This window comes from Podarcis liolepis, assembly GCF_965112155.1.
Source record: "Podarcis liolepis genome assembly, chromosome: 16".
NCBI lineage: Eukaryota > Metazoa > Chordata > Lepidosauria > Squamata > Lacertidae > Podarcis > Podarcis liolepis.
Window position 1 is genome coordinate 16,760,808 of NC_139567.1, and position 27,425 is coordinate 16,788,232.

At 47.3% G+C, this 27,425-nt stretch overlaps 1 long non-coding RNA gene across 1 annotated transcript; it reads left to right on the top strand.

Moving 5' to 3' along the window:
• Window positions 1-462: 462 nt before the first annotated feature.
• LOC310695136 lies at window positions 463-8,127 on the top strand. Its single transcript, XR_014519944.1, has 4 exons — window positions 463-522; window positions 3,054-3,212; window positions 6,360-6,435; window positions 8,097-8,127. It is a non-coding gene; the product is annotated as an uncharacterized lncRNA (long non-coding RNA).
• Window positions 8,128-27,425: the final 19,298 nt, after the last annotated feature.

The window sequence follows — 27,425 nt, forward strand, 5'->3', positions numbered from 1 at the left end:
ATTTCACAATGAATTTAGCTGTCATTCATGTTTCATTAGGGTAAGTGCCTTAAAAACAGATTAGAGACTCAGCTAATTTACTCATTAGTAAAAGGAAATTAGCCATTTGAGATCTACTCTAATAAAATTAGCCGGGTGACAAATGCTTTGTTGCTGTGTTTATTAGATTACCATGCTTGCTGCATTTTAAAGGCATCAACAACCCTTCAGAAGCAGTTCTCCAGCTTTACTCTTCCCTTTCCTATATTTACTTCTGGATTTCCCCCCTGGCAAATTAAGGAGAGAAGACAAAGAGAGGCAGTCTGCAGGGTGTGCGTACGCTGAACATGGTTAGCAAAAAACGAATGGCTGCTCCTACGTGGATTGGAAGATTTTGCCCTTGGCGCCTGTCTCTGCACCAGCTGATTCTCATCTGACTTGTCCCAGAAAACGGAGTGAGCAGGAGCAGTACATGCAGTCCAGACCTCAAGTGCTGTCCTGCTCTGATTTGGACTTTATTTCCTTAGGATTGTATCCAGCTAAGTAAGTTCTACTCAAAATAGACCCATTGAAATAACATGACTGAATTTGGTCATGCCCATGGAGGACCGTCCAAGTCTCCCTATTTCCCAGGGACAGTCTTGGATTTACATAAGCTGTCCTGGTTTCTGATTTGATCCTGGAATGTCCCATTTTCCCTTAGGATGTCCCTATTTTCGTTGGAGAAATGTTGGAGGGTATGGAGTTATGTAGCCCACAAGCCAAGGAGATAAGTAACTATACAACCTTCAGAAGACATCTGAAGGCAACCCTATATAGGGAAAGTTTTTTTCTAATGTTTGATGTTTTATTATGTTTTTATATATATTGTAAGCTGCCCAGAGATGTGTGGGGTATAAATGTTGTTGTTGTAATTTACCATGTTTTTCCATGTATAAGACAATGTTTTTTGCTAAAAAAAATTAGGCAAAAATTTGGGGTCATCTTATATACGGATAGCAGAGGGGGGTGGGCGGGTAATCAGTGGTGAGTGACTGGCATTTGTAGTGAGGTGAGTGGGTGGTGATTGGCGACTGAGGTGAGCGGGCAGGCTGGCAAGATCAACAATGGCTGCAGCGAGTGGGCAGGCGATTGGCGGCTGCAGTGAGTGGTCATGTGGTCATGCGATTGGTGTTGGCTGTGGTGACCTCCCAAACAGCTTTGGTCGACCCCCCCTCAAAAGCTCAACAACTCAAGAAACATTGATTTCAAAAAAATAAGGGTCGTCTTATACATGGGGGCGTCTTATGCATGGAAAAATACAGGTATGTTGTTGTTGATGATGATGATAATGATGATGATATAGGACGTCCCTATTTTCATCAGAAAAATGTTGGAGGGTATGCCGTGGATTTCAATAGGTCCACCTGGAGTTGAATACAGCAACACTTAGTGGTGAAGTTAGCTCATTATTAAGCAGGCACTACATTGCCTGCAATGTCCATTATGCTTGCCTTGAACTGCAGTATCACAACCTGCAATTGGTTTGCGACCTGACCTTAGACCGAAAGCTGGAGAAAGGGAGAGATAAGGTAAATGCCAAGGGTGTATGGTGTGTGTGTGTGTGTGTGTCAGTTATAGAGCACTCAAACTGCAGGTTCCTTTCATAGAGGCTGAGGCTACTAATGGCTACTAGCCACATTAGCTACCTGTCGGAGGCTGTATGCCTCTGAATACCAGTTGCTGGAAACTGCACTTGGGTCCTGCTTGTTGCCTTCCTGAAGGCATCTGGTTGGCCACTGTGAGAGCAGGATGCTAAACTAGATGGGCCATTGACCTGATCCAGCTGTAGAGGTCCTCTTAAATTCTTGAAAGATTCTGGGTTCAGTCCCAGCCAGCGGTGCAGTGTTTCTGTTAGGGGGGCCCAGGGGTGGTTGCCCCAGGCACAATATTGTTAAGGGTGCAAAATATCAGCATCTGGTGCTGCCTCAATACAGCTGCTTGCTTCTGTTTCTGGGTTCGATTGAAAAGGGCTTCTCCATGCAAACCAGGAAGTGACCTCTCCAGACAACAGAGCAATTCTTTATTTCTTATCTCTGTGGCTGTGATCTCCTGGGTGACATGAATTCCGTTAGGCAGCTAAATTTGCATGTGTACACCATCTGTTTCCCTCCTCCCACCTTCGTGAAGCCCCAGGCACTGGCAACCCATGCTACGCCACTGATCCCAGCCATCCTTACCTAAGAGGCACCCTTCCCACTGGAAGCACCCTTCCCAGCAGCCCCATCAATATTGGGCAATTCATAGCCATTTTCCTTTGCCATATTTTTTTTCTGTGCCCACGAGAAGTGTTGTTAGTGTGTGGCCCTGGATACCCAAGAACCAGGTTTTTTCTCCTACCCTCTCCACCAGGGAGCCAGTGTGGTGTAGTGGTTAAGAGCGGTGGACTCATAATCTGGGGAACCGGGTTCGATTCCCCGCTCCTCCACATGCAGCTGCTGAGTGACCTTGGGCTAGTCACACTTCTCTGAAGTCTCTCAGCCCCACTCACCTCACAGAGTGTTTGTTGTAGGGGAGGAAGGGAAAGGAGATTGTTAGCTGCTTTGAGACTCCTGAAGGGGAGTGATAAAGTGGGATATCAAATCCAAACACACACCAACCACCTTCACCTCCCCTCATTTTAAAAACTTCAACCACCACCAACCAACCCTTACAGGCTAGCTTTCCATTTGAAAATTGCACCAAATTGGCATCTACAGAAATACATGCATTTTTGTGGTGAGTCTGGTGCCCGGGACTCTTTCAGGGACTTTGCAATGCTGCTGCTCATCTGAGGAGAGCGCTTGATGCATCAGATGCAAGTGGGCTGTTATGCATCAAAGCTCCCGCCATAATGACTCTGACCGTCTTTGAGGTCTCACAAGATGCTTTATTTCTTTTTGCTGAAACAGCCCGAGACAACGGCTACTACCCCTCTGGAACTCTGGGCTAGATAGACGAGTGATCTGACTCAGCACGAGACAGCTGGGAATGTTCAAACCAGATCTAGATAGCGGAATAAAAAACCTAATTAGGCACCTTGATCTCTCTTGCAGGCACTTTGCTTATGCTCCCAACCTCTCCTTTGCAGCCTCTGTGAAGGCTCCCTGCAGAGGAGCTGTGAAGAAGCAAACGAGGCCTGTGATGCAAGATTGCCTTGATTAGAATCCTCTTTTCTGCCTGTAAACTGTGGAGCTGCAAGCAGCTTGATTGAGGTGATCGGAGCTCTGAAAGACTGATAGAAAAATGAGGGTCTTTGGGAAGGACCTGGCAATAGCCAGCCAGGAGGATGCTGGGATTCATTTGGGGAGGGGGGAAGGATAGCCACTTAAATGGCAGATTGTTATCCTTTGGCCCAATCCACCAGGACATTTTCCTGTGCAAACCTTGCTGAAATGAATGCGGAAGAGCAGCAGAAAGCAGCATGCAGGGATGCCCACTAAGAAATTTCCTCTCGATTCAGCCTCTGTTTATATGAAGACACAAAATGTGCTGAGCGCATAATAGTTAAATGACTGTGCCTCTTACTGAATTTTTGTATCCCATGCAACTGACCCACTGGCAGTCCGTAGCAGGGTGTGGCAGAGAAGAAACTCGCTCCTGGAAGATGGGAGGTCAAGTTCCATGTCAATGAATTGGGTGGCTTAGGGGAAACTCTGCCATGTCTATGGGCTTTGCATGCCCTTGGCCACACTGTGCGATGATCATATTAGAGGATTTGATCATGGAGGATCCAATCCCACTGCAGGGAGCTTGAATAGACACTCTTCGGGTCACTTTGGCCCCTTGGGACATCCCTTCTCCAAGCACGAGTGGTCCAGGCACCTGCTTGGGTTGTTTTTCCTTCGAGGACCCCTCTTCTTCCCTGTCGTCTGCACTGGAATGGCCAGGCTGGCTGGCTGGGACTGTGTCTGCTCCGCTTTCCAGCTCTGTTCTGTCCTGGAACAAATCACCGTCTTGGATAACAGCCGATGTGTTTATCCCAAGGGATATGACTCTGAATATTAGGATGTCAAAACCAAGCGCATTTGCAATACGTTACTGTCAAAGAGGAAATAAAAAGGGAGTTTGGCTTATTTAATTTAGTGCAAGAGTCTGTTCAGGAGAGAGCGGAAAAAAACCCGAGAAAGCGGGAGCAAAAAAGAGAGACAGATGGGGACTCTGCTGTTTCCTTGGCAGCCTACAGTGGCAATTGGTGCTTAAAGTTGTAACCAAAGGAAAAAACTCTTGGCCGCTTTAGAGGTAACTGGTGGGGAGGGAAGGAGGTTCATTTCCTCCTCAACTCATGACCACTGTCTTCTGAACCAGTGGAGAAGGGACTTGGCCACATGTCTTCTCAAGACAGCTGCATCATCTTGTGTTCTGAGTCATCTTGTCAGGTGGGGCAGTTTTTCGGGACAGTTTTTTGGAAGATTTTAGGAGTTGCTTAGTCCAGACTGTTACTCTTTGGAAGGTATGACGAGTCAGTTGCATACTGACAAGTTTGGGGCTCTTGGGCAATAAGCCTACATGCCCCCCCCCAATTTTTATTGTAAGAAAAGTGGCAGGAAAATGCATCACAAAGGATGAAATACTGAGAATGCCAAGAGATGTATAACTTCTGAGGAAACAAAGCGGAAATGATGCTCAATACCTCTGTGCACATCAAGGCAAAGTGGAAACTAAGCCAAGAAATAGATTGTCTGGAAGAGCCCAGAGTCAGTTGCTTGGTTCAGAATCATATTCACTAACTGGCAGCTGCTCTCCAGGGCATCAGGCAGAAGCCTTTCCCAGCCCTGCCTGGAACTGCTGGGAACTGAAGATGAGCCTCTGCATGCAAAACAAACTTGTACGAAGCTGCCTCATACTGAGATACAGTAGACCACTGGGTCATCCAGTTCAGTATAAGCTCTGTTTGCAGAGCTGGTTCTCCAGAGTTTCAGACCGGGGTTTTCTCAGCCCTACATAGGGATGGGTGTGTGTGCTTAAATACAAGCAGAGCTCCTGCCCTTCCTCAAAGCACTGGCAAGATCAGGTGCTGGCTTTGCCAGCTGTTTCTAGCGTGTTGGCACCAGCCGATGTGTATATATGTGCCAGGTCAGGATGCAGGAAGTCAGGTGTGAAGTCACTTCTCTGCAAAGCCCTCATCTGGCAGGTCTGCTTCACAGGTCACAAAGGTAACTCTATGGCAGGGAACATGCCAATCCCTTCAAGGTTCAGCACCCTTAGTTGAAAGACCTCTGGGGGACAGAGCATTGGATTAGGTGGACCTTGATCCAATCCGGCAAGGCTGTTTTTGTTATTTTGTTTTTATCACTGGTGTAGAGTCGGGAAAGACCTTAGCATGAGATCCTGGGCATCTCCTGATCAATACTTTCATTTACACTCCACATTCACCCAGAAAGCCAGTGTGGTCTAGTGGTTAGACTGCTGGACTAGGACCTAGGAGACCAGGGCTCAAATCCCCAAACAGCTTTAAAGTTCATGGTGTGTTTTGGGGCTAGACATTGTCTTTAGCCTAACCTCCCTCACAGAGGTGTTGCGATGATAAAATGGGAAGGGGGGAAACCATGTACGCCCCCCTGAGCTCCTTGGAGGAAAGGTGGAATATAAATAAATAAAATTAACATGATGGGAATTGGTAAGAGGATATATTAATTCTATTTAACCCTCTGGAGACCCACGTGTGAGTTAACCACATAGGAATGAAATGGCTAGTGCCTGGTTTGTTTGTTTTCTTAAATGCAGGGCTAGCACACAGAGAGCACTAGTAGCAGAGTATTAAGTTCTGTCGCTAGGCAGATTAATGGAGCATAGGAATAGGCTATTAAACCTTATTTATTTTCTTCCAGCTTCTTGAGGCAACTGGTCCCCTTTTTCAATAAAACAGACCACAGACTGCAAAGTAAATTTAAAATGTTTTACTTACAGCTTCTAGGCCTCAGGCATACATCTTCCCTTCTGCAACAGCAATAAGATAATGCAAGTAAAATGCTCTGAGAAGTGCAGCAAAGCAGCCTGGGGCTAGAGGGTATTGTGAGGCATGTCCGTCTCCACTGCGTGCAGCATGAAGAGAGGGCAAGAGAGAGGGGAACAGGAAACAAGCTTCACTTCCTCCCTCTCAGGAGAAGAGGGGGGCGTGACCTCACTGAGCCTCCTCTAGCAGTTAGAACTCTGTGGTCTTCATATACTATACCTCCCTCATATACTATACCTCTTCATATACTAACTAGTAAATATCACTGTTACGCTTGACTGCTAAAATTTCCCACAATAAATACATTATTGCGTAATTAAAACAAGGCCCGTAGAATGTCTAAGTGAGCCTAAGTATCTGGAGATGCTGCTGTTTGTATTTAGAGTCTTGTTTTTTCTTCTTCCAGAGATCAAGACAGGAGACTCGCCTCTCTTGAGGCTGGTGACAGAATGCCTCCCAGTACCAGTTGCTGGGAATTGCAGGTGTGTGTGGGGTGTGTGTTGTTGTGCTCAGGTGTTGACTGTGGGCTTTCACTTGGGACATCTGGCTGCCCACTGTGAGAAAAGAGTGCTGGACTCGATGTGCCTCAGCTGTCCTGAGCTGCAGGGCTTTTCTCGTGTTCTTAGGTACAGGTGATGGTTTGCTCTGATGCTATCTGGGCAATTTCACAGTAACCTCAAACCAAATTTAAAGCTTTATGGCAACTACTGTTTTATTCTAAGGAGCCCTCAGTGACATCCCCCCAACCACTGCACTGTACATCTCTTTACACCAAGGTTGATCTTTCTTCTTCCCCCTTACAAAACTATTTGGTTGAAAATGGGCCTTGGCATATGGGCAAGGGGAGGGACGCACCAACTTGTGTGGTGTGGATGTGCATTTGGAGATTCGTCTGCTCTCAGAATTTAATATTTTGCAAAGCCTCTTTGAAGGCAGAACCTCTTCTTGACTCCTCGGGGAAGTTTCTGAATTGGCCGTGTGCCAATTAAGAACCATAAAAGTACTCTTAAATAAATAGATATAAAGCACACATCTCCAGTCGGAAAGTACCGGGAGGAAACAGCTTATTGTGTCCCTTGGAAAACTGTGTGCTGCACTGGGCAGCTCAGAGGAGATGGAAACAGCATGAATGGGACCCACAAGCTGTACCTCCTTCAAAATCAAAGGATAGATTAAGGATACGGCGTTCGTGTGTGTTTTGTGCTGGCGGTCCCTGCAGAATCCTCTGTGTTCTCTAATATCTGTTTGTGGGAGTTTCTTTGCTCGCTGCTGAAAGAGGGGAATGGTTGAGGTTTCCAAGAACGAACCCCACAAAGAGCATGCTTTTGTGGGGTGGGTGGTGGTGGAGGAGAGAGAAATCTACTCCTCCATCCTAGCCATCTGTCTTGTTTACAAGATGCAAGTTTCCACACAACCCTTTTATCAGCGAAGCATCTCAGAAGCAGTAGTTGAAGGTGAAGTTTGATCTTCTTGCCTGCGCCAGGAATGAGGGCACGGTAAGGATTCGTCTCAGGCTTCTTCAAAGCAGGTAACTGTTGTGTCAGTTGCCAAGCAAATTCTGGACCACGCAGAGGGAGGGGACTTCTCATTTAAGCCTGAAAGTATGTGTTAGGGAGCCACTTCTGGATATATATCCAGATTGGATGAGATTAAAAGATGCCACCCCTTTTAAATCGTACAGCACCTAGTAAGTTATAGGATAGCCGATTTTAGAAACAAATATTTCTGGAATAGTGGTAATGATGCTGAGGAGGAATCTTGCCTCAAAGGTGGTCACATGCAGTCTCCATTGGGATGATACCTTGACAGTGCCACATGATTTAGATGGAAGGACAGAAAGCTGTAGCCATTTTTGTTAAAGTAGTGGAGTCACAGCACTGCATGCACAGAACCAGAAAGCACTGTGGGTGGGTTCACAGGTGTGCACCCATCATTTGATGACGGCTTCATTAAGTGATGACTTACATGCATGGCTGGACTATCGGTTGCCACTTGTGGGTGGAATATCATTTTGTGACAGACAGTACCTTCCCATTTTTCACATCACACCTGGATATTCCTTTAGTGTGGAGAACGCTGTGGGGGGAAGGTTTGTAGCACCTGGCAATGCAGAACTTCCCCAGAGTTTCTGCTTTGTTTGCAGAAGTCCAATATCCTGTTTCAGCTCAGCGGCCAGAAAGATTCCTCTGGGAAACCCAAAAACAGGACACCAGCACAACAGCACCTGCCTATGATTGCTCGACAGGACCTGGTACTCAGACAGCCTCTGAGAGATAAAAAAACATGAAGAAGAGGCCTGCTGCATCAAAGACATACCCAGATACCTCTTTGAAGCCCATGAGCAAGGCTAGAAGGGGCTACCCCTCTCTCACTTTGCCTCCCTAGCAACTGGTACCCAGAGATATATTGCCTCTGAACATGGGGGTTTGATAATATTTAAGGTCCTGGTTTTGACCTTTAAAGATCCACACGGCCTAGGACCCACGTACCTACCGGACTGCCTCTCCTGGTATGCCCCGTGGAGGACCTTGAGGTCCACAAATGACAACATTTTGGAGGTCCCAGGTTGCAAGGTGGTTAGATTGGTCTCAACTAGGGCCAGGGCCTTTTCCGTACTGGCCCCGACTTGGTGGAAGACTCTGTCACAAGAGACTAGGACACTACGGGACTTGACATCTTTCCACAGGGCCTGCAGGACAGAGCTGTTCCACCTGGCCTTTGGTTTGGATTCAGTCTGACCCTTATGTTGCCCTCCCCTTATGGTTTTGATCTATGGGCTGCTTTTAAAATGAGGCTGCATTTTAAATTGCATTTTAACCAGTATTTTAAATTGGTCCCCCCCATTATGTTTTCACTGTGATTTTATTGGTGTTAGCTGCCCTGAGACTGGCTTTGGTTGGGGAGGGCAGGGTATAAATAAAGTAATAATAATAATAATAATAATAATAATAATAATAATAATAATATAATAATATAATAATAATAATAATTATACTATCATGACCCATAGCTGCTGCTGTGTGTCTCCCTATGCCTTGCCTAAATTGTGCCCTTGTTGGAAAGACTAAATACTGAGGCTGTCTACATACAATGCATTTAAAGCACCTGCCCAATAAATTATGGGAAATGCAGTTCCCAGCATCTTTGACATGCTGTATTTCCCAGGATTCTTGGGGTGGAGAATGTACTTTAAATGTATGGTGTGCACACAGCTTGTAGGATGTTCTGTGAACAGCTGGTGGGATCACACGAGTTAACGTCTGACCCTTTATACCTGTGGCTGTATGAAAACGGGCCCCTGGATCATCACCTGTCAACACAAATTGAGTCTTTGGAAGTGGAAGCCTAGTGAGAACTCAAAAATTCACGGCTACAGCGTCCCTTGTCCTGGAGCAAATGCCCAGCTTGCCAGTCTGTGTCCGCAGATGCTTTGACGACAGCCCCAGCTCAAGCACGGCTGTCATGCTAAGCAGGGATTGCTCTTATTGATTGTGGCTTTTGCTTTTCAAAGGAAAATAATCCCAGGGCACCGAGCCCTTTTGTCTTTAATGAGAAAGCACAATCGTTTGATGATTTTTGCACACAAAAATAAAAGTGCGGCACAGTTTGTTCCCCCCTCCACCTGCCAATCCCCAGAAATACTGCATTGGTTGTATTCAAAGTGTGTGTGTGTGTGTGTGTGTGTGTGTGTGTGTGTGAGAGAGAGAGAGAGAGAGAGAGAGAGAATAATATGTATCTTCAGTTTAAGTTGTTCTCTAAAATGAATACTGCAAAACCGAGAGTGAAGGCAGCGGAGAGCAGCTGAAGCCATGGAATTGGCCCCTGGGGTCCTTAGGTGGCCCCCAGGCTGCTAAGCGGTTCTGTGGCTCACAGCCAAGCAGCGAATCCCAAGCGATGCAGCTGTTGCCAAGAATTCTGGAATATCTCGGGACCTTTTTTTTCCCTCTTCAAAAGACTTGGTGTTGACAGAGCTTGGCTGCATAGAAAAGAATTTGTGGCTTGCTCTTTGAAGAAAGCTTTGCTAAACCAGAGAGCTCACGTGGCAGCAGCCAAATTGGACAGATGGGAGCTAGTTGCTACAGGACAAGACGGAAGGAGGATGGAACGATCAAAGGCTGGACTTCCTTTGCTCCCCGAGGGGCAGAATCAGGATTCTGGGCACTGCCAGCATCCTCTGTGTCTGTTTGGAAGGACTTGGGAACAGCAGGCCAGCAGGCCTTTGTCATTCTATGATCGTGGAACTGGGAATCTGGCCGCAGCTCCCACTTCAGTCATTGTGTCCGCAACAAGACTGTCAGCACTGATTTTCAGACTGATGATTCTATCACATTTCTGGGCCCTGTTCCATGATGAAGTTTGACCAAGACACAGGGCTGCCATCAGAGGTTTCCCTCTCTTGATGCCAGGCAAAGCATGGGCACATCCCTTCAGCAACTGGTGGGTCTTCCCTCATTATCTTGGCTCTTTTGCCAGCAGCGAAACAAAGTTGAGGACGGCAAAGTGGGCAGCCTTTCCTACTCTCCAGCTATTCTGGACCACAATTCCCATTTGCCCCAGCAGCAAATGACTGTGCTGACTGAGGGTGATGGGAGTCATAGTCCAGAACATCTGGATGGCACCAGGTTGGGGAAGGCTGGCATAGGGGGACCCACCTGAGCACCAGGCAAGGCTGGTGGTGACAAAGATCTGAAAAATTCCCTACACTTTTACAATAGCACCCCGGGCCAAACACCTGTCACCCCCATCCTCCTTCACACTCCCAAAACACACCAGAGATTTAGGGGGACGTGACTGGTTCAGTCATACTGGGTGCAGAGCACTGGGGGAGCCACAGCTATGATGTAGAGTGGAAAGTGAGAGGTGGGAGCAGGAGCACCCAATTTGGGTGTCACATAGTGTGCTGCTGGAATGTGACATCCCAAGATCCGCCACTGCACACCCAGTCCTTCCTCCAGGTGCGGATTTATTAGTGGAGTAAATTTGCACACAAATAAAGTGGTAGATATTAAGGGAAAACAATGGCATTGCTCATTGTCCTCAGGTGGTCAGTTGTCAGGCAGCAGAGGAACCAACCCCCACGGCAGGTTGCCAGGAACGGATAAGACAAACGGAAAAGTTCTTACCATCTGCTGTTTATTCAATAATTACAGAGAGAGGCTTGGGAATGCAACCTCTTGGAATAATGGCGTTGCCCCGAGTGAGTCTCCACCCCCTTTTCTCCCACTTCCTCCTTCTTCCCTACAGGTGGCGCTGAGGGTCCTTTGCTTCCGAGCTCTTTGCTCTACAGTGGTACCTCAGGTTACAGACACTTCAGGTTAGAGACGCTTCAGGTTACAGACTCCGCTAACCCAGAAATAGTACCTCGGGTTAAGAACTTTGCTTCAGGATGAGAACAGAAATCGTGCTCCGGCGGCGCGGCAGCAATGGGAGGCCCCATTAGCTAAAGTGGTACCTCAGGTTAAGAACAATTTCAGGTTAAGAACGGACCTCCGGGACGAATTAGGTTCTTAACCCGAGGTACCACTGTATTACTTTCAAGGCTCGCCGGGTTCTGGGAGGGGGGGCTGGAATGCTTTCTAAAGACACTGTGTCTGTCAGCTGTTGCCCTCTAGGTGCTTCCTCTTCCTCCTCCTCCTCCTCTTCCATTATTTCCAAGCTTTCCCCCTCATCTGCCTCTGAGCTGTGACCTTCCTCAAACCCCTGTTGTAATTCTGAACCATCTTCTTCTCCTTCTCTGGAAGGGTCAGGCTGGTTTCCACCATTTCTCCTCTGCCCAGTCCCTGGCATCAGTGTCCATGTTGCAGAAGGGCACCATCTAAGGACAGCATCCCCTCCATCATGTGAGAGAAGGGGCAGAGCAGCTCCCTCTGCCCAATCAGTCCCTGACAACATGGGCAGATTTGTGATTGTTTCTGCACTGACTGTACAAAAGCCTGCAGGAAACGTGCAGTATCACAAATGCATTTCAAAGATACAGTGTGTGGGTGTATAATACATGCTTTGCCTCCAAGGTCAGGGGCAGTAACATGCTTCTGAATACCAGTTGCTGGAAACTGCAGGAGGGGAGAGCAGTTGTGCTGGTCCCGGGGGGAAGGTTACTGTTACCGTAGTCCAAGTTCAGTCCTAAGTCACTAGCCTGGAGATAGTCCACAAAGTGCGAGGTGAGGTCCGAAACAGGGAGCCGGGCGGGGACAGGAACACTCGAAGATCAGAAGCAGGAAGCCGAGCGGGGAACAGGAACACTGGAGAAACAGGACTGGATGCTGGCCGAAACAGCTCTTCAATGATGACGTTGCTCCCGCAACCTGGGACCGGGCTGACTGCCCTTTATCTTCTCTAAGGCCAGGGGCGGTCCCGGCCCCCAGGAGCCCCGCCTCTCCTGGCCTTAAGGCGAGCACTCCTCCTGGGAGAAACCAGTTCCCTTTGCCTCTCTGCCCTAAGCCTCTGCAGTTCAGGAGAGGCTGAAGGGTTACTGGGCCCCGGGGAAGGCTCACCTGTAGACACTGAGTCCTCAAGCACCTCTGGGGCCAGAATGGTTTCACCTGGTGCCTGCTCCTGAGGATCTGGCACAGGTGCAGGCTCCTCAGAATCTAGGCCTTGCCCCAGTTCAGCCGGCCCTGGAGGCGGGGACTCCTGTGCCGGCTGGGATTCCTCCGGTTCACTCTCAGAATCGGAATCCCAGGCCATCACACCAGTCTTGTGTTTGAATCCTGATTGTGGGTTTACCACAGATATCTGGTGGGCCACTGTGAGAACAGGATGCTGGACTTAATGGGCCCCATTTGGCGTGACCCAGCTGCAGGGCTCTTCCTGTGTTCTTACTTGGTTGCCTGATTCATCAGAGGAATGATCTCTTTAATAGGTTACAATCTTTCGTATCCATCAAACCAAGTGATCGATTAAACACAGCAGCCCTATATAACACGGTCATAGCATCAGTGGGGCGCATCTGGCTGCTGCAAAAAGGTTTCGGAATTCCACACAGAACAAGAGTAGCAGTAATCTCCTCACAGACATAGGAGGGAGGTTTCAAAGGAAGTGGGCTACTTCTTCGGCTAGAGATCCACTGAAGGGGAAGGGGGAGAAACGCCCCACTCTCCAGTCAAGCCTGAGAGTTTCTTTTGCAATTTGAAAAGCAGGCATCACTTAGGACAGGCAAACAACCTGGATTGTGATAGGGGGAAAAAAAAATCAATCAGGCAGCTCGGCTGGACTTATTGACAGCAAATGAAGGGCTACTTTCTCACCATGGCAACCGCACAGGCCCAACATGTTCAATGACATCCTAGCCTTTCCCTCGGTACTCATCTGGAGGGGTGAATGTGGGGCAGCCTCTTCTCTAGGCGAAACAAAAAACCTCCCTGTGGGGCATTCTCACACGGAGGGAGGGTCCACTCAAGAAAATGTCACTGAGAAGATTGGAAAGCTGTGCCCACCTTGAGGGTGCCAGGCCATGGCCAGTCTGGATTAGGGACGCCAGACATCCCTGTCTGACCTGGGTTCTCCAGATTTGCCTGGCCCCTTCAAGATGGGAAATGGAGAGCTTGAATATCCAGGGGGGTTAAAAGGTAACGGGACCCCTGACCGTTAGCTCCAGTCGCGGATGACTCTGGGGTTGCAGAGCTCATCTCACTTTCTTGGCCGAGGGAGCCGGCGTACAGCTTCTGGGTCATGTGGCCAGCATGACTAAGCCGCTTCTGGTGAACCAGAGCAGTTCACAGAAATGCCGTTTACCTTCCCGCAGGAGCGGTACCTATTTATCTACTTGCACTTTGAGAGTGCCTTTAATAACAATAAATCATAAAGAAGACTAAGCATGCACCTTGCATGCTTCAGCCCAGCAGGACCTGGTTTAAACTTATAACGTGGACAATTGGAGAGGGTTTCCCCATCTGCCCCTTATTTCCTTCAACAGCTCATGCAGAAACCACCTTTTTGACCATTGGACCGGTATTGGTCTCATCCACTCAATCCACCGGAGCATTTTTGCATGCAGGAAATAGTCGAGTTCCTAACTCACCAAGGGTTTAAGACCACTGGCTACCCTCACCTGGCTTAGCTGGCCAGTTGAAGCTGTTCCTAGAGTGTGGCCGCTGGCACATGTTAACTGCTTCCAGGAGCCCCAGGATGGGGACCAAATGTGGATGAACTACCCTAGAAGGAGCATGGCGCGTCCCCCACCAAAGATACTGCCCCTCCCCTAACGCCCCATGCAACCTACCTGGCAACCCCAGGACTCAGCTACATTGGTAAAGAAAAAAACGCTTTATATGCATTATAACACTGTGGAATCAGATGGCACTGTGGAGTCCCATCTTTCGCCAGTGGGATTTCCCTTTATGAAGTTTGCAATGTGTTTAACTGAATTGCTTTTTTGATGTGTCTAAGTCCAGCCCTACAGTGAGTGTATCAGCATGGAAAGTACCTTACCAGCTGCAAACAGACAAGGACCGCATTTATCATTATCATCATCATCATTTTATTTCTAGGTCGCCTATTCATAGTTAAAACAATGCTCAAGGCGGCATACAACATGACAAGATTTACACAATTACCAACATAACAGAAGTCATAAGCAATAAATAAAACATATCAAAAAGTACACAACCAAATGGAAAACAATTTCCACATACAGTGGTGCCTCGCAAGACGAAAAGAATCTGTTCTGTGATTCTCTTCGTCTAGCGGTTTTTTTCGTCTTGCGAAGCAAGCCCATTGGCGGATTGGCGGATTAGCGGATTAGCGCTTTTAGCAGCTTTTAGCGGCTTATCGGATCAGCTGATAAGCGGCTTAGCAGCTTAGAAAAAAGGGGGGGGGAACCTGCAGGAACTCGCAAGACATTTTCGTCTTGCGAAGCAAGCCCATAGGAGATTCGTTTTGCGAAGCACCTCCAAAACGGAAAACTCTTTCGTCTAGCGAGTTTTCCGTCTTGTGAGGCATTCGTCTTGCGGGGCACCACTGTAAATCATAAAATCTAAAACTAAGAATACAGCATTAGTATCAATCGCAATTTAAAATGGCATAGATAAAAAATAAAAGCAATTTAAAAAACAAAAACGGAGTCCTCTCTGCCCAGCAGCCTGTCAGGCCCTGCCCCAAGCCAGGGGGAGAGAAGCAGGGCAGGGCCTTTCAGGGTCCCAGCCTTAATGGTTAGAGCCTGCTTTTCTTTGCACCAGCCAAAGAGATTATGTAATAATAATAATAATAATAATAATAATAATAATAATAATAATAATAATGTTGTAAGTGTGAACCAAACAATACCACACACTGCAATTGACCAGAAAAACCTCTTACCCGCAGGCATCAATCACACCAAGAAAGGCAAACTCTCAGGCCAAAAGGCACACTTTTGCTGGTTGGGATGCTGTGAGAGGTCCTGTATCTCCCCCCCCCCCCGGGATCGTCTGGTGCTGGTAGGGAAGGGGCGTGGGGTAAGGTGGTGCAGGGGCCTGGGATGCCTATGTCCCAAACCACCCCCAGCGTAGAGGCACCTGCTCTCTGAATATAGTTCCATCTTGAAACGGCCAGTTCACCCCCGTTGCAACCAGCTCCCAGGAGGAGGAAGGTCCTGGAGAGCCAGCTGGCCCTTGCCAGGCAGAGTGACCTTTGAGGTGTGGTGGCCTGGAGTCGAGGAGATGCTAATTCTGCTCCACCCCCACGCCTGCCCTTGCCAAGACCGACAGAGAGATTCACTGTGAGCTGGCATTACGAACCTCCTCCTCCCCCCCGCCCCCGCTTTCTGATGCCGAGATGTTACAGGAGGTAATAGATTTCGACACGTTTCATTGAAATATAACAAAATATTTGCATGGAGTTATTAGATAAATGGGAGCTGACTGGCGTCAGCAGCACTCATTTGCCAAATGTGAGATGGAAATTCATTTAGAATGAAAGAAAGGGGAAGCTTAAGTTTATGTTAATGGATTGATTTCAGATCGTATCCACTAGCTCCCAACAAATACGTTGCAATCACTGTATTTTCCCCCCTCTTGCCTCGCCAGGGTGGGAGGGGTGTGCGTGTGGATCTTGCCATATGTGTGGGCCTGTTGATGTTTCATGTCTATCTAGGGTTACAATTCACTAATTGCTAATAGCCAGCCATTACATCTGCCATTTACACAGCCTTCATTCTGCAGAAGCTAAACAAGCCCTTCGCCTCACATCATCACCTTGTTTCCCATTCGGAAGCAGGCAGACAAACACTATTTATTTATTAATTATCCAATCAAGCTTAGTAAATTATATGAAGCATATTGTAAGCACCCCTTGCCAAGGACAGGGTCACAGGTATATTCTGTTGAGCATATTATTTTTATTTTTTATTTTAAAAAATGTTTCTCTCAAACTCACTCTCTCTTTAAGATTCGGGATGCATTAGAATTTTAAAATGATGCATACGGAGATAAATCAAATTGAGACACACCTGTCAGACTTGTCAAAGCTTAAGCCTAGCTTTAAGAACATCTGCTGTATCCTGTAAGGCAGAAAGGTTGTGGAATAAGGAGATTTCTCCTCAAAGATGAGAGACAATCTGTAGGTTCAATATTAAGGCTAAGCAACCTAACCCAAGGTGGTTATGCAAAATCAATATGGGAAATCCAGTTCTTTTCTGATTTCTGACCTTGTGACCACCTTGACTACTTGGCTGCCAGTCCTCCCCAAATAATGCAAATGTACGTCGTTTCCGTGCACTGCTCTGGTTCACCAGAAGCGGCTTAGTCATGCTGGCCACATGACCCGGAAGCTGTTCGCCGGCTCTCTCGGCCAGTAAAGTGAGATGAGCACCGCAACCCCAGAGTTGTCCTCGACTGGACCTAATGGTCCGGGGTCCCTTTACGTTTACCTTTAACCTTTTACTTTTATCACAGAACAGGCATGGTTTGCTGAATTCCCATGGCTGATACTTTCTGCTTTGGTAGTTAGACCATTTGTGAACATTCCATAATACCATCTCAGCAACCATTGTCTATGCAAGCGGGTGAGAAGGAGAGAATCGCTCTTGAAATATTCCTATTGACCCTCAGTAGCCACCTGGAGTTTGATCAAAAAGCAGCACAGGAGTGAAGGCTGAGAGAGAAGCAGTTGATAAATGGCTGGATTTATAAATGCCTGGATTTATTGCCCATCTCTAGATATAAAAGCAGACTGATATGAAGCAACCAGAAACCTGCATTGCAGATGAGAGGCAGGGAAATTAATAATGCAGCCGTAATAGTCATAATGAGCAGCTGTGCACAGGCTAATTAGCTCCGGGTCCTCTCCCCCTTTAGCCTCCAACTTCTGCATGTGTTCACGCGCGTGTGTGTTTGTGTGTGTGTGCAAGTCTTAATGAGCAAGATCCTAAATCGGGAAGCAGCCCAGAGGCTTGCAGGTGAGGGAGGGGCCTTGGTCCACCTGAACGAGGTGGTGGTGGTGCAATGGCATTTGCCTTGCTAATGATGGGAAGCTACTGGGGGAGCTGGATGCATAATTGAGCAGATGCTGGGCTTGGAAACACAGGCTGTCCATCAAACGAGGCCGTGAGGGCTCTGAAATGATGCACAACCTGCTCATGCCATGAAAGTGGACAGGCTTCAGATTTTGTGAGCTGACCGGAGAGACAGCAACTTCCTTTTCTTTCAAATACTCATACACTGAATTGGGGCTGGTCCAATTCAGCCAGTGACCTACAGTACCTTCCTGCTAGGGCTGTTTCAGGGATTGGGAAGCCACCCCACCCAACTCATGCATCAGAAGATGTTGAACTGTAGCTAGCACAATCGGTTGAACGTGAGACTCCCAATCTCAGGGTTGTGGGTTCAAGTCCTGCATTGGGCGAAAGATTCTAGCATTGCAAGGGGTTGGACTAGAATTTTAAGGTTACCAGATTTTTTCCAATGTATCTGGGGACACTTTTCAACTTCAATGGATTTTGCCAGGGGACTGATTGGTAAATCCGGGGACTGTCCCCAGGAAATGGCGATGACTGGTAACCTTAGATTTGATGACCCTTGTGATTCCTTCCAGCTCTGCAATTCTGTCTGTCTGTCTGTCTGTGATTCTTCAGTGGCTGAAAGTGCCCAAGGCTGCTCAGCAGTGAATTCTGCTAGTTGTACAATAGGAACATGTGAAAAGGATGCAGTTTGCTTCGAGGACTGCCTCTTCCCATATTAAGTGACCTGGACCCTATGATCATCTTCCGAGGCTATTTTTTGTGTGCCTCCTCTGTGAGAGGGATGGAGGATGGCAACATGAGAGGGGGCCTTTTCTGCAATAGCTGCAGAATGCTCTCTCCAGAGAGCTTCTCTTTAGGTGCCATACAAAATATTCCTCTTCTTCCAGACTTTTGGATAATTAAACAATTTATGGCTTTTAAACCTGCGTTTGTGTGTGGAGGGGGTTATTGATTGTTACTTTGGTATGCATTTCTGTGTTTTGATATTGCAAACTGCCCTGTGATCTTCGGATGATGGTGGTATAGAAATTTATTTATTGAATAGCCATAATGTGTATATGGGGTGTTGGGGGAAGGGTAGTATCTCTGGTGGGGGACATGTCGTGCTTCTTCTAGAGTTGTTTGTCCACATTTGGTCCCCACACTGCGCTTAGTTCTCACCTTTCAAGTTGCGCCCCACTGCTTCAAATTGGGCTCCACTGGCTAGCCCTGAGTCTCATAGTTGCTGGGCCTCAGTTGCCCTGCCCTTGCATGAAGTCTTAGGTTTACAATTTTGGGAGAGGGGGGACTGAGGCACTGGGGAGAGGGCAGGCTGGTGAGGCCCCCTAGACTTAGAGACCCTAGGCTTCAGCCTACTTAGCCTATACATAAATCTAGCACTGGGTCAAGGCGGTGGCCACCCCTCTGCTACCACCATTGCTGCAACATCAACATCCTGAATGTGTACTGTAGTACAGTGGTACCTTGGGTTACATACACTTCAGGTTACATATGCTTCAGGTTACAGACTCCGCTAACCCAGAAATAGTGCTTCAGGTTAAGAACTTTGCTTCAGGATGAGAACAGAAATTGTGCAGCGGCGGCACGGCAGCAGCAGGAGGCCCCATTAGCTAAAGTGGTGCTTCAGGTTAAGAACAGTTTCAGGTTAAGTACGGACCTCTGGAATGAATTGAGTACTTAACCTGAGGTACCACTGTATTTATTTATTTAGCCATGCCCCTCCCGGCAAACCAGATTGGTCGACCCAAGGAGTGACACAGCTGGGGACTCCCTAATGGCGCAGAGGGGGGAGCTCGTGACGAGCCCGCAAAAAGAAAATGGCTTTCATGGGCAGGCGCTCGGGGGCCACAAGAGATTGCTTTTTCAAAATTGCTTGGGGGCCGTTTGAAACCAGCCTGGGGGCCTCAAGCAGCCCCCAGGCTGGACTTTAGACATGCCTGATTCAAGGTCTCTGGTCCCATGCAGTAGATTTGGCAAGCATCTTTCAGATAGTCACTGACTATCAGTGTTGGGTGAATATATTTTTTTGTGCCAGCAGGGGTATTCAGCTGTTTAAATGTTTTCAAGATGAGCCAGTCGTTTTTATGAATATTTGTTTTTTTATAGTATCTTACACCAGTGTTTCCCAACCTTTTTTGGGCAAAGGCACACTTGTTTGATGAAAAAAATCTCGAGGCACACCACCATTACAGCCCCGTGACGTCAGCGCGCAGCGTCACGCCGGGAGGGACGCACGAAAGTGTAAGTTTCAATTTTTTTCCCTCCCCCTTGCCGGGGAACCTCCAAGCTTTGGGGGTGGGGGGGGGGAGGAGGCAGCAAAGCGAGGCAGGAAGGAGAGCGCGGCTTGGCTGGGTGAGCTTCGGCAGGGGCAGGGAATGAGAGCCGCGAGGCGGGCGCTGCGGACAGAGGCGCTGCCCGCCGAGCTCGCAGGCAGCCAGGCAGGCAGACGGCGAGAGACCCGCGCTGGGCGGCCTCTCCTCGCCACCACCGCCCCGCCTCTCACCGCCCAACTTGCCCGCCTCCCTCCAGGCAACATCTCTCGGCACACCAGGCAACATCTCGCGGCACACTAGTGTGCCGCGGAACAGTGGTTGGGAAACACTGTCTTACACTTTATTGAACCTGTCTTTATTGTCATACACCACCTTGATATTTTATATGAGTTGGCGGTTTATAAATATTTTTTTATAAATGTAAAAAAAAAAAAGTTTCTGGTGCTCATTCTAGTTAAAGGAACCAGACAATTATATTTCCTGAAATAAGCATTGCTGTGCGTCCCTGTCCTGCACCTAGTCTGCGACAAACAATACACACTCAACTCAATTGGCACTCTGAGACCCTCATTATTCAGATGCATGAAGAGACAGGGATGTTTTAAAGGAAGAATTCCCCTGGGTAACAACCAACTAAACAATTCACACCTGAAATAAGTTGCAGTGATAAAGAGAGAGAGAGAGACAGACAAAAGCCTACGATATAAAAAACTCTCTTTGTGGACACTCTTAGAGGCAGATGCCATTGCCATAATCTTCTGATAGCATGTTAACAAAGAGTATTAGCCCAGGAAAAAAAAGCGACTTGCTTTGCAAAAAGGTTGAGATTTTCTCCCAACAAAAAAAAAAAAACTGCTCTGAAAGGACAAAAATGAGAACATCCAAGCCTGCAATTTTGGGACAAGCCCTCCTCTCTTGAATGTCAACGACAGCCTCATTAGTATTCTGAGCAATTGCAAGAGACACTTAGAGGCCTAAAGACAGCTTTGTGGAAACACAATTGAAATATCTTTCTAAATGACCGGCGGAGATTGAGTGACGTGCCCTTCTTAAGCTAAATAAAATTAAAGTCAAACCTTTTAAAAAATACATGAGCGAAACATCCTTTTTACGTTTCATTATGCAAATGCAGCTGTCTGATGCAGCCCAAATTAGCTCTCCCCTTTAAAAAGTTTTCTGATTTTGCTTTTTGTTCTCAGTCACACAGCTGTCTGACACAGCTGGGGATATTTCCCTTTCTCCCCAGATTCCGTCTTTTCAAAACCCACTGGCAAAATAAAAATAATACCCCTGTCCTCACCCCCCCCCAACATCCTGGTCATCATCTGAACTGCAAGCAACAGGAGATAATGGGTGCAAAACTGGGAAAAAATAAACAGGTTGCTCTAAAAAAGTTTGGGAAGATTTTGAATCCACTTGCCAGTGCAGAAAGTGTTCTGTAGAACCTGGAATACTAATATGTGTGGCATACCCTGCGTCAACTTTCATAGGCAGCTGCTGGCTTCATCAGATGCACAGATTCAGGGTAATTTAAGTCCTGAAAAGTCCCTTCTTTTTTATTTCTTCCCACAGCATATAAGTAACCTGGATAACCTGCTTGTGTAAGAGGTGGTGTGGGCATTAGCCTGGTTGGTTTTACACTGATATCAGTCCAGCATTCCCCAACCTAAAAGGTAAAGGTAAAGGACCCCTGACAGTTAAGTCCAGTTGCGAACGACTCTGGGGTTGCGGCGCTCATCTCGCCAGTGTGGTATAGTGGTTAAGAGCGGTAGACTCGTAATCTGGTGAACCGGGTTCGTGTCTCCTCTCCTCTACATGCAGGTGCTGGGTGACCTTGGGCTAGTCACACTTCTTTAACGTCTCTCAGCCCCACTCACCTCACAGAGTGTTTGTTGTGGGGGAGGAAGGGAAAGGAGAATGTTAGCCGCTTTGAGACTCCTTAAGGGGAGTGAAAGGCGGGATATCAAATCCAAACTCTTCTTCTTCTTCTTTACTGGCCGAGGGAGCTGACGTTTGTCTGCAGACAGTTTTCCGGGTCATGTGGCCAGCATGACTAGGCCGCTTCTGGCGAAACCAGAGCAGCGCACGGAAACGCTGTTTACCTTCCTGCCGGAGCGGTACCTATTTATCTACTTGCACTTTGATGTGCTTTCGAACTGCTAGGTTGGCAGGAGCTGGGACCGAGTAACGGGAGCTCACCCCGTCGCAGGGATTCGAACCACTGACCTTCCAATTGGCAAGCCCAAGGCTCAGTGGTTTACACCACAGCACCACCTGCTTCCCCTTCCCCCAACGTAGTACCCTCCAAATGTTTTGGACTACAACTCCCACCAGTCCAAGACAGGTCCGCCATGCTGATGGGGGTACCAGTTCCAAACTGCTGAAGAGGACACCAGGTTAGGGAAGGTACCATTAGACCAGCTGATGGAAGAGGAAATCCCAGTGGCTATTGGAGGTGACTACAAATGGGAAGAAACTGGATTCAGTTGGGGTTCCTGTATTGCAGGGGGTTGGACTAGATGACCTTTGGGTCCCTTCCAACTCTATAGTTTTATGATTCCTTGGCATGTTAATGTGAATCTGTCTAATTAGCAGTTGAAGCTATATGAGGGGGCATGGCCATCCATCAAAATTAGCAGTTTTCCAAATTTTGCAATGCAGTTCTCCAACCAGAAAGGCATACAGAAACGTTTCTAGAAAGTGTACATAAAAGCCACACGTTAGTGAAAACAACGTACAAAAGTGCATTCTATTAGGGAAATTGTTTGCATAAAATGTTCATATTGGGAAAAGCATACAGTAACAATAAATAATAAATTGGTTTAATTTGGAAATGCAGTAAAATGTTATAAAAACAAGGAACTGCAGAAAGGAGGGGCGGGGAGTCAAAAGAAGATATATATGATAAATTGTTTGCTTTTCATTTCCCCCTGAATTTTTGTATGTTGTAAAATTAATTATATAATTATTATTATTATTTTAAAAAATGTGTATATTAGGTCCAAAAATTATTGAGGACTTAAGAAAAGAAAAAGGCCACAAACCAGTGTGGAAATGTAATGAACTGAACTTAAGGCTCAAAAATTGAGAAAGAAACCAAAATCGATAGTCATTCACACATTCCACATTCATATGTGGAACCTGCGTGTTCAGAGGCAGGTGGTATTTCTCTCTTCCTGCTCAGACGGTGTACCCTCCCGTTTGCTGTTTTGCTTTTCAAACACTTCATTCCCCATCTTCACCCCTGGCATGGGACACCAATTCCCCGGAGCCCAAACCTGCTGCCCTTGCTAAAGTCTTCTGGGAGCAAGTTGCCATGACTTCTGCACATCATGCTCTGGTAAGCAGATATTGCTGAGAGGTATGACAGGCAAAGCATCACTTCTCAGCTGCCTGTGGCTGGGAGCTGTAGCTCAGAACCAAAGGAATGGAAATGAAATACAATTTGAGGACCACTTAATACACCTGGAATTTGCTCAGTGATCGACAGGAGCAGACCTGCCTCCTGATCAGTGCTTTTCTGTGATATATAAGCAAAGAGGGCTAAATAGAGGTCAGAGTGCTTTCTTACTGTGTGTGTGTGTGTAGAACATGTAGGCATATATGCAGGTACAACAAAGACAAAGAGCCTTCCAATTTCACTGCCTGTGTCTCCTGCAATGAGGGTCTTAAGTGTTTGTAACCAGACCCTCCAAGTGTCCCTATTTTCCAGGGACAGTCCCAGATTTACAGAAGCCATTCTGGTTTCTGATTTGATCCTGGAATGTCCTGCTTTTCCTTAGGATGTCCCCGTTTTCATCAGAGAAATGTTGGAGGATATGGAGTTACATGACGCCCCCAGGCCAAGGTGATAAGTAACCATACAACCTTTAGAAGACATCTGAAGGCAGCCCTGTATAAGGAAGTTTTTTTTATATCTTTAATGTTTTATTATGTTTTAATATGTTAGAAGGGACATGGGTGGCGCTGTGGGTTAAACCACAAAGCCTAAGACTTGCCGATCAGAAGGTCGGCGGTTCGAATCCCCGCGACGGGGTGAGTTCCCGTTGCTCAGTTCCTGCTCCTGCCAACCTAGCAGTTCGAAAGCATGTCAAAATGCAAGTAGATAAATAGGCTGGAAGGTAAACGGCGTTTCCGTGCGCTGCTCTGGTTTGCCAGACGCAGCTTAGTCATGCTGGCCACATGATTGCCTGGCTCCATTGGCCAATAAAGCGAGATGAGCGCCACAACCCCAGAGTTGCCACGACTGGACCTAATGGTCAGGGGTCCCTTTACCTTTACCTTAATATGTTGGAAGCTGCCAGAGTGGCTGGGGTCAACCCAGTCAGATGGGCAGGGTATAAATAAAATTATTATTGCTATTATTGTTGTTATTATTGAACAGGATGTCCCTAATTTCAGTGGAGAAATGCTGGAGGGTGCGTGCGTATGGAATTCATTGTAACAAAATGTTGAAATGGCTTTTTAAAAAGGATGCGACAAATCCACGTAGGTCCATCAACCTCTAGCAAGCGAGCCTTCATGTCCAAAGGCAGTCTACCTTTGAGGACCAGAAGTTGCAGGCAAACTACAGGGGATGGTCATCGCCTCCTTTGTGAGACTTGGGAGCTGTTTCTGAAACACTTGCCTAGCCATCGCTGGATCAGAATGCTGGGCCAGAAAAGCCAAGGTTAGGATAAGACTATCAATGGCTACTCGCCATGATGGCTGCCTCCAATATGCCTTTGAATACCAGTTGGTGAGGAGCGCAAATGTGTTTGTTAAAGAACCGTTGTGCTCATGCCTTGCTTGAAGGTTCTCACAGGCACCTGCTTGGCCACTGTCACAGTCCGGTTCCCGGGTGATCGAAGTCCCGGCTGGGGACGTTGGGACCGGGGGCAAGATGGCAGGGTGGGAGCAGGAACAGGAATCCAGAAGCCAGGAGTCAGAAAGCGAAAGGTCTGAGGATCAAGAAGCAAGGAGTCATGAAGTCAGGGGTCCGAGGATCAAGAAGCAAGGAATCAAGAAGCCCAAACACAGCAAGGCAGGGAACGTGTTGCTGTGGCAAAGAGCCAAAGGGAAATGCTGACCTTATATCCCTTCCTGGCTCTTGCCACCAGGTGCTCTTGCCTCACCTGTGTGGCTGTGCCTTGCCTCTTCAGAACAAACTTAGGAAGGCCCCAGTCCTGCAAAGTCCTATTGGTCCCAGGGCCTGGCTCCTGCACGCATTCCTGACAGCCACTGTGAGAATAGGATGGTTGATGAGATGTCCCCCCTTTGGTCTGATCCAGTTACAGGGCTCGTCTGATGTTCCTAAGGCCTTTTTTTTGATGCTCTTGAGATCTCGCGTTATGGAACTGCTCCCTGAGGGCTGCTTCAAAGAGAACAGCAAACGCCTGTGCGGAAAGGAAGCGCATTGTTGGAATCAAGACGAAGAGGAGGAGGATGGCTGCGTCTCCCAAGCCTGACTTCATGCAGAGTCATTAGTCCTTGCGGAGCATAACCACCCTTCTTGTCCACATGATCATGATTGAAGCACATCTATGCGGAGTCTAAAAATAGGGCCTGGGTGCTACCTGGAGCTTTGCTTACACTTAAAAGTGGTCTCGCATCGCAGCACAAGACAGCTAGAGATGGAGCAGGTATTCACACCTAGCTCTCTGTGGCAGTAATTAGAAAGAGAAGCTGCATGGAGTCACAATACTGAGCCGCACCATGACTTTTTAGGAACTGGCTGAGTCTATATGTCCCAATTTTCCCTGGCCTCTACAAGGGGGAGGGGTGATGACTCACGGAGAGTTGGCTAGCTGCTCCCAAAGGTGCCAGCCCTATAACTGCCTCAAAACGATTGGGGATGAGAGCCCTTTAACTCTGGTTTCCGATTTAATTGCTAGCATCCTCATTAGCATGTCCTCCCCCTTTCTTTGCCCTTGCCTCTAATGAGTGACTTCCACACAATGTACAAGATGTAAGTATGGTACACAAGTTATTAATCTTCCAGCGAAGCAATTACACCAACTCAGAATTCCTTGCGGCCGGTGTGCCGGTTCTTCCTGTGGTCCCCCTTCTTATCAGGTTAGCAATTTCAGATCTACATTAAGTGTTCCGAAATCAATTTTCAGCTTATTTTGTGCAGCAGAAATTTGCCATGCCTGGATCTGTGCTGCTAATTGAACAAGAGCAATTGATGTTTTAGCAGTAATTAAAGATGGTAATTATTACCAAATCTCCCCCCTGGCACTAGGCGTTTGCTCTGGACCTGTCAAAACGACATGCGAGCCGAATCAATCTTAATAACTTTTGGTATTCTGGAGCGACTCCTTGTGACAGTGGTTCCCCCAGAAGGTTGGCAACGGAGTGCAAAGCAAGAGCATCTCTGTGTGTATGGATACATCTGGGTGGGTTTGGACCATTCACTGCTGGACCTAAGTTGGTGCCATGATAGATTGTCTGGACCAGTTTCCCCCACATTGGGCTGATGGAAGTTGTAGTCCAAAACATCTGGATGACACCAGGTTGTGGAAGGCAGGTATGGATTTAACTGCCCAGTTTCCACAGGTGACTGACTGCCTGGGCATCTCCTGGAGTCACTGATGGATAGGATTTTGATCTTTCAGACTCCATCTCTCACACAGTTTGGGGGACAAAACAAAGACCAGCTCTAGAATGCTAAAAGGGAGGCAGGCTATAAAGAACAGGGGTGCACATATGTTAACATGGGTGTGCATAACTGCATATGAGCACACATATGTACACACCAGTGCCCTCTAATGGCTTAGTATTGAGCAAATAGTCAGAGTGAATGTAAGGGGTGTTGCTTTTGATTTATGCCTCTGCCAATGAAGAGAGAATCCTTGCCCCCCCCTTCTTTGTTCCCATGGAAATGGATGGCAAAGATGCAACAGGAGAGAGACCCACTCCCTGGGGCCATCACCGAAGACGAGCTATTAAAATGGAACAAAAATAAAGTAAAATAACATATGAGCCAACCTCCGGAAATCCATCTTCTCTTTGCAAAGAAAAGCTTAGGCTGCCTCCCCCCTCCCCTCCCCTCCCCCCTCCCCCCCCACTTTCTTCAGGGAGAAATGGAAATGTAATCAGATCAGTTTGGAGAGTGCAAAGAGAAAATCAGTTTTAATAAAGCCAAAAGGAAATGCAAAGCAGCTGCTTGAGATGGAAATTGTGTTAAATAGACACCTCTTTAGGAGGAAACCGATCCAGGGATGTTTATCAAGGAGGTGCAGAGGCGCTAGTCTGTTTCTTTTCATTGGCAATATTTCAAACAGTGATGTGATTATTCTTCAGCAAGGGGGACGGATGGAGGCAGTACATCCAGTGGGGGGATGTGCCTAAGGGAAAGAGACAGGGAATGGGAAGCAGACCCAATTTAGCCATTTGTTTTAAAACTACAATGATTATTATGATTTTTGTTGTTTCAACAAACTGTTAAGAGCCTGGCTTTATTTATTCAGGACTAAGGGGCATTGCTTAAGGTAGGTTTTAATCAGAACTCTGAGACGTGTGTACTCATATTCTGAGCATGTGCAGAGTACTTTCCTTGCTGAGTAATCCTGAAGTCTAGGTAAACTGAAGCCCTTGTATGCTTCTCGTCCCAAATAATTGCTGCCACCTTCCTTTGGGCTGTTATTGTGTTCCAGTGCGGAATAACTGCACACAGGGCCCCTCAATTGCCTGTCTAGGCAGAGAATGGTTTCTCAGCCTGTGTGCTGCTTAATTATAACTCTGGGCAGGCTCTTTGGTGTTATTGCTTTCATTTATTATA